This window comes from Aotus nancymaae, unplaced genomic scaffold (genome assembly GCF_030222135.1).
Source record: "Aotus nancymaae isolate 86718 unplaced genomic scaffold, 86718_ANA_hifiasm-v0.15.2.pri h1tg000058l, whole genome shotgun sequence".
NCBI classification, from domain to species: Eukaryota; Metazoa; Chordata; class Mammalia; order Primates; family Aotidae; genus Aotus; species Aotus nancymaae.
The window spans coordinates 9,829,649-9,839,606 of record NW_026988472.1 but is presented as its reverse complement, the minus strand read 5'-3'; the positions used below and the strand labels follow the sequence as shown (position 1 = coordinate 9,839,606).

General features: G+C 46.4%; 2 pseudogenes; both read right to left on the bottom strand.

Annotated features, from left to right (window-relative positions):
* Window positions 1-718: 718 nt before the first annotated feature.
* On the bottom strand, window positions 719-4,603 carry LOC105730404 (sal-like protein 1; annotated as a pseudogene).
* A 3,214-nt stretch (window positions 4,604-7,817) lies between these two features.
* LOC105730393 (large ribosomal subunit protein eL18-like) lies at window positions 7,818-9,098 on the bottom strand (annotated as a pseudogene).
* Window positions 9,099-9,958: the final 860 nt, after the last annotated feature.

Below are 9,958 nucleotides of genomic sequence, written 5' to 3'. Positions count from 1 at the left end.
CAAAACGTTATGTCTCAGTTTCAATGACCAAAACAACACTTGTTTGTTTTCTCTAAAGAATTCTGCATACTTATTACTGTACAGAAATGTATTAATATTGAAGACGACTCAAGTAAAAATCACAATACAAACAGCAGCTCAAAATGGAAATGGTTACATCTACAAAACAAAAAAAGTTTAAATTTTTGAATGAAAATTAAAAAAAAAACCAAATCTTTCAAAGAACCACACTGTTCAGTCTGTACTTTCAGTCCTTTCCTTAAATCTGTTTTGAAAGATTAGACAAAGTGTTTGCTGATAAAAATTTCCAGCAGGATCAAAATGTACATTTATACACAGACTTTATTAACTATCTAATGCATCACTGAGGCATTGCATCAACACCAGATTCATGTTAAACTGGATGTAGAAAATAAGTTAATGCCAGATTACAACTGCCTAGCAGGGCAACTTCAACACTCTAGTCAATTAGTTAGTCCAAAATACAGAAGATCAAAGTTAATACTTTCATTCTGTTTGCAAAGCGAGGTTGTATCACTAATAAATAAGCTTTCTTAGAACTCCAAAGTTGAACGAGGTACAAAAGACTGTCTTCATAATGTTGTAGTTCATAGGTCTGGGGAACCAGAAGGAAGGGTACTGGGGGCAAGGAGTAGGAGGCCACCATAGGTCATATTCTGAACAGGAATGAATGCTAATGTCTCCAGCCTGAGGTGTTTTAACTTGTGACAATCTCTTTGCTGTCCTCCATGAAGCAGGTGAAGCGGAAGTTGGTTCTCTTCTGACTGCTTGCCATTTTCTCCAGGCTGGCCAGAGAAGTACTGAGCTCTGAGTTCTAGAGGTTCTCCAGATTTCCTGTCAGCCCACAAACAGGTGAGCTGTTCCCAATGCCGAGGCTTCCGGGAATTGGAGGGATGCCACCATTCTGAATGACGGAGATCCCATTGGCCTTCATAGTCAACCCGTTGGAGTGTGGTGCTGCATACTGATTCCAGAAGCTGGAAGGATCACCACTTCCTGATCTTGCCACCAAATCCTTATGGAACATTTCTGGGAACTTGACGGGACTGCTTCTTAGAAATGTCATGGGGCCATCTCCAGAGAGCCACCTACCCTGTCACACAGGGGTGCTATTCCACATGTGAGTGCCCATGTGTACCTTTTGTCGTGACAGCTCTTCCACAAATAATGCAAGCAAAGGGTTTCTCTCCAGTGTGAGTTCTACAGGGCACGCAACCACTCCACAAGGAAGAGGTTTTGCCACACATGTTGCAATAGTGCTGCTTGGGAGTTCTCCTGGGCAGACTCAGGAGCAGAACTGGGGATGCGGCAGAGGAAGACAGAGGCCCAGAAGGGATGTGACTGGTGGAGGTGTCCTTACTGTCCTGAGGAGAAACATGCACAAAGCCATTGACCTCCGTTTTGATGAGAGATGACAACAAGATGGCAGGAATCACCAGAGTTCTGACTGGAGCCAAGGTTGGATCTGGGCTCAAAGAGCTGTGATGGTAGATCTCGCATCTGATGTGTCAACATGTGCTGCTTTAAATGACCCTTTGTGGAAAAGTCACGATTGCAAACTGTGCAAATAAATGGTCTCTCTTCTGGACGATTTCCATAGTGAATGTACAAGGCAGTCTGACAAGCAAATGTTTTGCTACAAATGTTGCAAGTAGTGTTTTTAAAATTTACGCTGGCCTCTGAAAGGGAAGAGGATCCCCAAAGAATCTTTGATGATTTTCTCTATGTGACTAGATATCAGATCCAAAGCCCCACCATTCACTGGAATGAATAACAAACCATTGGCAAACTCATTTGGGACCACTGCCTATGGTTTCTCCTCCTTGCTGGGTGACTTATGGAACTCCTGGGTGCTGTTGGATGGGGACAGAGCCTGCATGGAAGACGGAGTCTCTGAGATGGCTGGGCTGCCAGCACTTTGGCTCTCCATGTCACCACCCACTGAGGATGACTCGTTGATCAGGACATCATCCTCAATGGACTCATTCTCCACTGACTTCAGGCTGGCCTGCAGCAGCTCTGCTAGGCTGACATTTATCATCTTCATCTGATGTTCCAAAGCAGTGATGCTTGACATCTCTAGAGGCAAAGGCGAAGAAGATAAGCTGTCTTGGGAGTCATCTGCAAACTTGGGCACATCAGGGATGCCGCCCTCAGGATAAGTTGTCTAAGGTCATCAACATTTTTCTCATAGAAGGAGCCCGTGTCAGACTCCACAGACTCAGGGTAACTGTCGCGGACTGGGGCTTTGGGGACCTGGCCTCCCATATGTTTTCAAGTGTGCTGCTGCAGGATGACAGCATTCATCTGTCAACCTCTGGCAGATGGGGCAGGAATACTGGACTCTGAGCAGGGGCACAGCACGATGGACACTGTAGCGGGTTTTCAGATTTCTTTTTGTGATGAAAGCCTGGCCACAGATCTTACGCTTAAAGGGCCTCTCCCCCGTGTTTGTCCAGTAGTGCCTTTACAAGGCATTCTAACAACTGAGAACTGGGTGGCAGATGATGCACTCATTGGGGTCAGTAGCCTTTTGTCAATGTTTTCTACCAGTTGCTGAAGCTTGGATGTCTCTGACGCCTGGGCTGAGTTCAAGGGTCCCCCAAAAGGTAACCTGGCCTTAAACTGCATGGACATGAGTGGCAACAAAGGGTTGGTGAAAGTGGTGGTGCTTCTTCAGGGGGCTGCAGTCTGCTGCTGGGGAGCTCAGGGCACTACTGCTCACTTTCAGGACCGAGTTGGTGACCACACCACTCTCTTCACTTTTGCCACTGGAGAGTGGCAGATTAGACCCTTCAGCTTCCTCTGGAAGCCCACGTAGGTTTCTTATAGCCTGCTTGGTGACCCTGGAGTCACTTTTGACTGAACCTGTGGGTCTGGTGGCAGAATGGCTAATGGGGATGGGGGCTGGCTCTTTCATCTTGATGAAGGATATGAGGCTTGCAAGGGTTGGGGGCAATGGGAGGCCGACTGAAGTGGTCAGAGTATCAGGACTGGTTTGGTGTCTAACCAGCTGGTGACTGGCTTCTCTGGAGGGATGGACATGCCGTATGGGATGCCGGTACTCGTGGGGATATTGTCCAAATGCTCAGGCACAGGATAGGGATTCATCTGGATGTGAGGATATTTCTCTTTGTGGCACTGAAAGTAGACTTTCAGATTCCCCTTTGTGGAGAACCTGCTCCCACAGATGTACTTGAACAGCTGCTTTCCAGTATGGGAATGCAAGTGTATCTGCAAGGCACTGTTGCTCTCAAAGACCTTTGTGCAGAACCTGCACTGTGTTTGAAGAATGCCTCATTGGAAGTACTTTTCACTTCAAAGGCAGTGAAATTTGGTGGCTTGCTTTTTCTTTGCTGAGCCAAGGCAGACAAGGAGTCTAAATCCTCTGCAGTTGTTCCAATGTTGGGCAAAGGGCTGGGGAAAACCGAGTTAGCAGGGGCCAATTGAGGTAGAAGTGGATTAGATGCAGGATTTAATAAACTGCTTATTGCAAAAGCTGGTGAGGATGATGATGAAACTGCTGAGTTGCTGACATGGGAGGTCCCAGCAATTGAACCAACTTTTTCTGAGGATGGCCTGGTAACTGCCACCACCAATATGTGCATATTGGGGGAAGAGCCGCTGTTGGATGGAATGATGGTGTTGCCAGAACTACTCTGAGGTAGCTGGACTAGGGACAGCTGTTTCACACCACTAATGCTGGCAGACTGGTTGGAGAGGCTCTGTGCCAATCCAGCTGCTGCTGCCAGCTGCTGAGATAAATGGGAACTTAGCATGGACAAGGGGTTGGCAGATGTTTATAAAGTACCTTGAGAAGGGTTAGAAGATGTTGGCAAGTCTGCATTCTGAGAAGCCAATGGTAATATTTGGTGATGAATCTATTCGATCAGTTGCAGCTGATGTATCTGCTGCTGCAGCTGCAGAGCTAGGAGCTGTTTCATGAGGGCTGGGATGGACAGCTTGCCCCTGGGAGCCCAGCTGCACCTTGCTTCCTGGGAGAACTGGGACACCACCACCTTGGTGCTCTGCAGGTTCTCGATGATGACATTGCTGTTGATCATGGAGGAGTTGCCCAGTGTTGTCAGGTCCCCGAGTTGAGGTGGAGAGGTTGTGATCGCTGAGGTACCTGTGGAGGAGCTGCTGCTGCCGCCAATTGGGGCAGTACTGCTGTGGCTGCTGCTGGAAGTGGCCGGGGACTCCACCTCCATGGACACTTCCCTGTCAAGTCCGTTGTTTTCTGAAAGGTCGCTGCAGTCCACTTGATCTGTTTTGTTAACCGTTTCATTCATTTGTTCATCAGGATTATTAGGAGGGGGTCTGGGGAAGAAGGTTTCATGTGGGGAGACTGGATTTTCATTTACTATTAAAACTAATTGATTTTTAGTACGGTTCTTCTTGTGGAGCAGAAGATGTGATAATTCAAAGATGTTGGCACAGCACCGGCCGCAGACATGGGTGTCCTTGCTTTTAGTGGGGAGACTTTATTGACCCTTTTCCATGTCTCCATCTCGCCGGAGGAGCGAGGCCTCTTTGGTGAGGATTGGAAATGTTGAGGCTTCCCTTGCTTTCTCTGTGACATGTTGACTCAAACATCAACTGGAGAAGAATAAAAAATTGCTTAAAAAAATCTCAAAATTATGAAAATTGAGCAGTGGTGGTGGGCTCCCTGGCCCCAGGCACAGCACGTGTGTGTCCATGTGTCCTGCTATAATTATCTGCATAGAGTTTTTTTTTTTTTTTGACAGAGTCTTGCTCTGTCACTTAGGCTAGAGTGCAGAGGCACAATCTTGGCAGCTCACTGCAACTTCTGCCTCCTGGGTTCAATCGAATCTCATGCCTCAGCCTCCCCAATAGTTGGGACTACAGGTGCCTGCCACTACACCCTGCTAATTTTTGTATTTTTTAGTAGAGAGGAGGCTTCACCATGTTGGTCAAACTGGTCTCGAACTCCTGACCTCAAGTGATCCACCCTCCTTGGCCTCCCAAAGTGCTGGGATGATAGGCATGAGCCTATCACTGTGCCTAGCTGGCATAGTACTTTTGATTCAATCTTGTCAGCTTAATTTTTTTTTACCACTTTATTGAGTTATAATTGTTATTCAGTAGACTACGCATATTTAGAGTGTAGATAACATGATCAGTTTTGGCATATGCATGAATCCATGAAACCATCACAAGAATCAAGATAGTGAACATATGCATCACCTCCAAAAGTCTCCTCATGTCCCTTTGTCATCCCTCCATCCCACCCCTTCCTCCTACCTTCCCATCTCCATGCAACCATTGACTACTTTCTGTTTCTATGTCCTATAATTTTATAGAAATGGAACCATACAGTATATACTCTTTTTCATCTGGTTTCATTCATACAGGATAACTATTTTGAGATTCATTCATGGTGTTGTTGTCAAACACCAGAGGTTCAGCCTAGGTCCAGTTGCTCACCACATAGAAAGCCAATTATGGAGACAAGTGTTGCCCAGGCTTTATGCAAGGGGGTGTCAACTGAGAGATGGGAGACAAGTCTCAAATCTATCACTCCAACTGACTAAAGTTAGGGGTTTATAAAGCGGGAAACGAAAACAGGAATTAGGATTAAGGAAGAAGAGTTGGCCAATAGGTAGCAGGTGTATCATACTGTCTGGATGTGCTGATCTGGAAAGCCCCAGCCCCACTGACACCATCTAGGGGCCTATTGGTCAGTCTCCTGAGAAAGGAACTCAGACAAGACAAATGTAAGTTTCTAAAGCTTCAGTTTTATGGGAAACTTGGGCTGGTTTCAAGGTTTCTTTAATGTGCTAACTTTATAGCCCCATCTAGTAAGTCTGAAATTTCCAATTTTATACTCTCATTTTTTTGGCTAAAGTCTCTGATAGCTTTTATAATACATGACCTCTTGAGAAAGGTAAAATGTAGACATGATCAGACATGCACACTTTCAGGTGAGGATTTTGTCAGAATTGTTTTTCTGAGAATAGGCTTTGTTAGAAGTCTGGTAGGGCTAAGTTAGAAAGAATAACGCTTCTAGCACCTGACAGGTGTCCTTGAGAAAAACCATAAAGCAGGCAAAGGAGGCTCTAACTCCTGAAAACAAATGTTTTAGAACTTCCAGTGTTGTAGAGAGTTGGCCCTCTACAGGGCTTTTCTCCATGAACTTCAACTTGCCTGTCACAAAAATCTCTTCATAAACACTCATCCTCATTTGGATCTGGGCTGTAAATACTTGCCTGGACTCAAAGATCCCCTAACTTTATAATGTACCTTTTGTGTAAATATATGTTGATAAATAACTTGTTGGTTTATGTGTGCATTTCATGTAAGATCTCTTGTTAAAGCATAGATTTAAATCTTATAGAATATAAAGTATAAATATTTTCCTGTTTTCTAAAATAAGGCACTTTATTTAGAATGTTAAGATAGCTCCTGCCTGTTATGTAGAACCATGACTATTTTGAAAAATTAATTGTTTGTTGCATATTTTTAAGAGCTCTGATTGTAATCCTGAAGTGATTTCTAATGACTGTGAGAGGAGGAGCTGAGTGCTGCTATAAACACACATGGACACCAGGATTCACATGTCCTAGTGGCCACGTTAGCCTTGAGAAGCAAATTATGAAAGATGTGAAACAACTCCAGAGTTCTACAGGTGTATAGGGGATGAGGGTGGTAGCAAATGCCGTAAAAGAGCAACAACAGCAACCCTGATGAAAATATTAGGAAGAGGCTGGATGCGGTGGCTCACGTCCGTAATCTCAGCACTTTAGGAGGCTGAGGCAGAAGGATCACTTGAGCCCAGGAGTTTGAGACCAGCCTGGGCAAAGTGAGATTCTTTCTTTACAAAAATAGAAAAAAATGTGTCAGGCATGGTGGTGTGTGCCTTGGGAGGTTGAGGTGGGAGGATTGATTGAGCCTGGGAGGTTGAGTATGCAGCAAACTGTGACTGTGCCACTGAACTGCAGTCTGGATGACAGGGAGAGACCCTGTCTTGAAAATAAATAAATAAATAAGTAAAATAAAAAGAAAAAATTGGGAACAATCACCTTTATTTTAAAGCAGTTATACCCTGGAACAGGGTTTCTCAACCTCAGCTCTATTGACATTTGGGCCAGATGATCCTTTTTTGTGGGGGCTGCATGTGTATTGTAGGATGTTTTAGCAGCATCCCTGACCTCTGCCTAGCATAGGTCAATAATCCTTTCCCCAGTTGTGACAATCAAAAAATGTCTCTAGGCTGGGCATGATGGCTCACACCTGCAACCCCAGCACTTTGGGAGGCTGCGGTGGGCGGATCACTTGAGGTCAGGAGTTCGAGACCAGCCTGATCAACATGGTGAAACCCCATCTTTACTAAAAATACAAATTAGCTGGGGGCATGGTGGCACATGCCTGTGGTCCCAGCTACTTGGGAGGCTGAGGCAGGAGAATTGCTTGAACCTGGGAGGTGGAGGTTGTAGTGAGCTGAGATTGCACCATTGCATTCCAGCCTGGGCAACAAGAGCGAAACTCCGTCTCAAAAAAAAAAAAGTCTCCAGATGGCCAAGTGCAGTGGCTCATACCTGTGAACCTAGCACTTTGGATTGCTAGAGCCCAGAGAGGATTGCTTGAGCCCAGGAGTTTGAGGCCAGCCTGAGCAACACAGTGAGACTCTGTCTCTATAAAAAAATGTCTCTAGACATTGCGAAATTCCCCTGGGGGACAAAATTTCTTCCCTGCTCCCCTTTGAGAACCATTGCCCTAGACTAAAATATTCTAAAATACAATAATTTTTTTTTGCCATCCAAAATCTTTTTTTTTTAAGAGGGTAGGATCCAGGGTTAGTTTTTGTAGCCTCGGCTGGCCCGTCGGCCTCTGGCGCGCTCGAACTTCCGGCCCTTGGAGCGGACGTAGGGTTTGGTGTGGCTGTGCGGAGTTCCTGGGGCCTTGCCGAAATGCTGGTACACCTCTCGGCCCTTGTGAGGACTGGAGAGTAGGACGGTCCCTCAGCCCTTGGGGGAGTCCAGGGCCAGCTGGTTGAAAGTGAGGATCTTGCCCCCTGCCTTGAGGATACGGCTGCGGGCCCAGCTGGTCACACGCAGTGCACACACCTTCAGTTTAGGCACCTCCTGAACCCGCACGTCATCCGTTATGGTCCCCACAACCACGGCCGTTTTGTTTTCCCGGCCAGGAAGCGTCATCTTCCGGATCATCCGGGAAAGGGACAGAGGTGGCCGGTTGGTGCGACTCATAAACAACCTCTTCAGCACAACCTGGTTAAATGTGGGGTTGGTTCGCCTGGCCAGAAACCTGTACAGCTTGACCAACAGCCTCAGGTAGATATCCTGGCTCTTGGGCTCCTTGGGCCGAACCTTTCGGTCCTCGTTGTGACGGATGTCAACTCCTCGGAAGTGACAGGTCCGGATAGAGGTGGCAAAGCCAAGTAACTAAGAGTGGCTGTGGGGCCAGCCACCTGGGTCGGAATCCTGGCTCCACCACTTCCTGGCTTTGTGACCCCAGTCATATCAGCCTCCGAGTACCTCGAGTTGGTCATCTACTCAATGGGGGCGGTAGGCTATGACTCTGACCCATCCCTGCTCTCCTGGCCCCCAGAGCAGGCCCCCAGTCTCGGGAGTTGCCCCCTCCAGGCAGCTGCAGAGCCCCTGCAGCCCTTCAGCACACCCCTAGCCCGAGACCGCAGTGGATGGCAGCAGATTGTACAGCCCCGAATGCCGCAAAGTGCACTCACCATGATCCAATAATTTTTTTTAAAAAATAGCTTTCTTGAGATCTAATTCACATGCCATACAATTCACCCTTTTAAAATGTGCAATTCAGTGTTTCTAATGTATTTACAGGGTTGAACAACCACTGCCACAGCCTAATTTTAGGACATTTTTGCCCTCCCTAAAACAAATCCTGTGCCCATTAACAGTCCCTCCCCATCCCCACAACCCCTGTAACCACTAATTTATTTTCTATCTCTATGCATTTGTCTATTCTGGATATTTCATATAAATGAAATAATACAATATGTTGTCTTTTGTGACTGCCTTCTCTCACATAGCATACTGCTTTGAAGGCTCACTCACTTTTGGCATGTACGAGTACTTTATTCCTTTTTATGGCTGGATAATATTCCATTGCATAGATAAACCACATTTTGTCTATCCATTCATCAGTTGGTGAACATGTAGTTTGCATCCACCTTTTGGATATTACAAGTAATGCTGCTATGAACATTCAAATACAGGTTTTCGGCAGACATATTTTTGTTTTTCTTGAATGAAAGGAATCGCGTTTCTGGGGCATATAAAACTTTTTTTTTTTTTTTTTTTTTTTGAGACGGAGTCTCGCTCTGTCTCCCAGGCTGGAGTGCAGTGGTGCGATCTTGGCTCACTGCAACCTCCGCCTCCTGGGTTCAAGCGATTCTCCTGCCTCAGCCTTGCGAGTAGTTGGGATTACAGGTGTGTGCCACCACGCCTGGTTAATTTGTATTTTTAGTAGAGACAGGGTTTCACCATGTTGGTCAGGCTGGTCTCGAACTCCTGACCTCGTGATCTGCCCACCTCGGCCTCCCAAAGTGCTGGGATTACAGGCATGAGCCACCGCGCCGGCCTTGAAAACACTTTTTTAAACAGCAAGTTCTTTTCAAGATACATCTTATGGCAAACCCCCAAATAATACATCACAGTGGAATGTTTGAAGTGAGGTTAGCTGGAGTTCCAGAGCCCTGCCTGGGCTGCCATTTGACAGCCCTGGTGGCCTTGAGATGTCTCCACAGAACATCTTCCAACAAAAAATTTTTTTGAGACAGGATCTGGTTCTGTCACCCAGGCTGGAGTGCAGAGGCACGATCTCAGATCACTGCAACCTCCATCTCCCAGGCTCAAGCGATCCTCCCACATCAGCCTCCTGAGTAGCAGGGACTACAACTGCATGCCACCATTCTCAGCTGATT